Here is a 3,626-nt window from a genome sequence, read left to right as displayed (position 1 = left end):
TTCAGATTTTTACTTAATTAGATTTTGTAGCATGATTGACCATGTATTATTGAATATTCTATATCAGATAAGCATAGACTACATTGCCTCTTCAGTCCACAGTGACTGTTTCTGTGCTGGCTTTCAAAACTTTCAGCTGTGTACATTCAGATACAACAGCTAAAGTTGTGTTGGGGCAGTTTTGTGGTTGTTGTTTGACTATTTTGAAATAGTCAAATCATTATCTGTGCATGTAGAAAAGCCTTCATCCCAATGTGAAAGGGTACCCCTATTTCACTGACATTTATGTTTTTCTCTGTTACTGTGAATAAAAGCCTGTGAGAAGCCAACAATTTAAAAGAGGAAAAAAAATGGGTGGAATGAAGCTGATTCCCATTTTACAGACTGGAACTGAAGTGCAGAACAGTCCAACCTCAAGACCCTCAGAGACTGAGAGAAATGGAAATTCAAAGTTATCACTATACTTTAAGCTCGTGAGCCATTTTTGATTTGATAGATGAAACCTTCATATTCGAGTAAACTCAAGCCTTTGATGTATAAGCTTGGAACAAGTGAGGTACTTTGATTCCAGTGCAGCATAATAAATGGTTTTGGAGTTAAGGTAAACCTGGGGAGGTAAGCAAATCACCATTTAGCATTGAAATCCTAGGCTGCAGAATCTATATTCACTTTTCACATTTTGTTTTGGATTGTCTGCAAATGGGGTGGACTATTTTGTTGCACTTAGAGAACTAGAAATAACTTTTAGATACATGGATTCGTGTTGTTATTTTTGTTCTTGGTCTTTTTTTGCTTTAAAATGAAGTAATGACAACTGTAGTAGCAGGAAGCAGAGTGAAATTTCTATCAGTTTCAAAGCTGTAACTTTGAAATAAAAAGTGATGAAATTTACTGATGAAATAAAAAGTGTTGCTAAGAGATGCCATGATCTGATTCATTTGACAAACACATGCCCACCATTAAAAAACATTGATAAAACTGCCTTTGTCCATTTTTGTTGTTTACCAGTGTGTAGAAAAGAAATGTTTAGATCACACTGAAGTGAACACCTCATGGTTGATAATACTGTTATGACGTGTGTTTAACTGACAGGTTATATGCATGGTCTGTGTGAGAAATTAAGACACTTACTAGATGTTACTGGTGGAGAGGGATATCCCTGCACAGTTGAAGCATGTCTGGCCCTCTTGGTTTTGACTTTTTTGATAAATGTCTCTGACATGGCAAGCAGATGAAGGAAAGGATGGCTCTGGGGAAAAGAGTTGATGGGGGTTAGGGAGACAGCAGGTGATTCTGGTTAAACTTCTGACATTTAAAAATCAGAAGGCTGTTAAGGTGCTTAACTTCTCAGTGCTCTAGGCTGATAAATATATGAACAAGCCTTTGTTAGTTGCTTTGTAGTTATGTTTGGATGAAGTGGGATTTTTCCATCCATTTCTTCAGATCTAGGCATGAGAGTGGGGTCAAGTGGAAAGCTGTTCCACAAGATGCTGAAAGATGAATTAAACACAAGGGCTGTGTCCCAAACTTCAAAGTACCTATTGAAAATAAATATTGGGATACCAAATTTTATTTCAATTAATTTATGTCTTTTGCTTTGCCAAGTATTTGGAACAGAGTTTCAGCTAAGTGGGTAATAAATCCGGTATTATAAATAGTGATCAAAAATAAGTGTTGTTAATTTTTTTTATTGACGATTCATATCTGGTAGCTGAGAAAGAATGCATTTTAACTGTAGAAAGTTGGCCATTTACTGAAATTTTCCTGATGAAAGCAGTTTTTTGCAATATTTGGAGACTGGGGTGGACTGGAAAGAATTTATACTTTGAAGGTATTTTAACCAGAAGAAAGATGTCTACGTGATGTGTGTGTATTTTCCTACTTTATATATATAATATATATATATTCTTATTTTAAAGATATCTGTTTTCCTTAAATATTTAAAGTAATTGATTGCTATTTGTGTAGGTTCATGATTTTTATAGGGAAAAATACAGATGCCTTTTCTGTTTGTTATAGCAATCATTGTTTTTGGACAGGAGGTGAAATGCATAAGGAGAGTATTAAGAAAGAAAGAGGCGTATGGCTGAATAACTTTGATTTTATTTTTTTTTCACTTTTGAAATACGATCCCAGTCAATGCACAGAATGGTGTACTGTCTCCCTTCTGTCATTCCATCTGGACTTTATTAATAATTTTAAACAGGGTTGTGGAGTGTTGGCATTCACTGGCCTATGAAGCTGCTACCGCGAAAGTGTCTTGCATCTTAAGATGGCTGGAGAAATGTACATGAGCTGGAAATGCTGCTTAAACAGAGGAAATATTTACAACTAACACAAAGCATTTGTACATTAAACTGTTTCAGTGTCCTAATAAAAGGAAGTGTCTGGATAACATTTCTTCTTGTGTTTTTATGTTCTTTGGCAGTTTTTGTGGTAATAAGATAATGGACTTACTCTGTCTTGCTGTTGATGGATTTTCCAGATTTTAGTTTCTTGTCCAGTGTGTACTAGGTCATTGCAAAATATGCGTAGTAGAAGTCACATAAACTAATAAATCTGCTGAAGTGTACCTACAAGGGAAGGACAGTTCTCTACATGACCAGTTTCTAATACTTAGGTTGCACACACTTATTGAAAACTGCTGTTAGAAACTAGACACTGGGCCAGATACAGTTTTGTTGTGACTCAGTGTAGAATTTCTGACGTATCAATGAGCTGGGGTGCAAAGGAAATATGCCCCAGCTTTGAGACAACTTTACAGAAGAAAGTACTGCAGTTTTCCCTACCATATTTTATGGATAAGTTTTCTCTGTTTGCCACTGCTATTAAAGGTGTTACCACCTGACTTTGCATGCTGTTTGGATAACTGAGCTGTGTTTTCCGACAGGGTATTCAGAGTTGGCAAAATCCTGTAAGTACTGGAGTAGAAGGAAAAGCTTAAATAGAATTGGAAATGCATAATCCATTGGTTAGCTTACATTTTATGCAGGCCAGAAATAAGTGGTTGTCTCACTATTCAGCAGTTGTCATACTGCGCTCCTGTTCTGGTTCCCACAATTCAAGTTCCCACAATTCTGGTTCCCACAATCTGTACGGGTTGAAGAACGTCCAGAGGAGGGTCACAAAGATGACCAAGGTACTGGAGAACCTGCCCTGTGCAGGAAGACTGAAGGATTCAGGTGTATTCTGCCTGAGATTTTCAAAATGTGGCTGGACAGGGTGCTGGATCATTTCATTTAGGCTGCCTTTCCCAAAAATGTTGGACCAGATGATCTTTTGAGGGCCCTTCCAACCTGGGCTGTTTGGTGATTTTGTAGTTCTGTGATTATAACTCAGAACGTGGAAATAATTTTCCGCACTTGGACTAATCAAAGTCGGGTTTCAGTTGGTGCAAGCCCTTTGTTGGTTACCAGTGTCACAGTAGGTGTTGAGAGAGTGGAAGAGGAAGAATTTAAACTCCATGCATTACTATAAGAACAAGTTAGGTTGATGATTGGGAAGATAAGAAAGGTGATGAAACACCAGCACTTCATGATAAACCTGAGTGGTGGCTTTGAATTCCTGTCCTCATTTTTAGTGGTTTGGACTCTTCTGTTCTTTAACATAACAAGATAATGAAATGG

The sequence above is a fragment of the Lepidothrix coronata genome, unplaced genomic scaffold, assembly GCF_001604755.1.
Source record: "Lepidothrix coronata isolate B3197 unplaced genomic scaffold, Lepidothrix_coronata-1.0 Scaffold296, whole genome shotgun sequence".
Lineage (NCBI taxonomy): Eukaryota > Metazoa > Chordata > Aves > Passeriformes > Pipridae > Lepidothrix > Lepidothrix coronata.
This window is presented reverse-complemented; position numbering follows the sequence as displayed.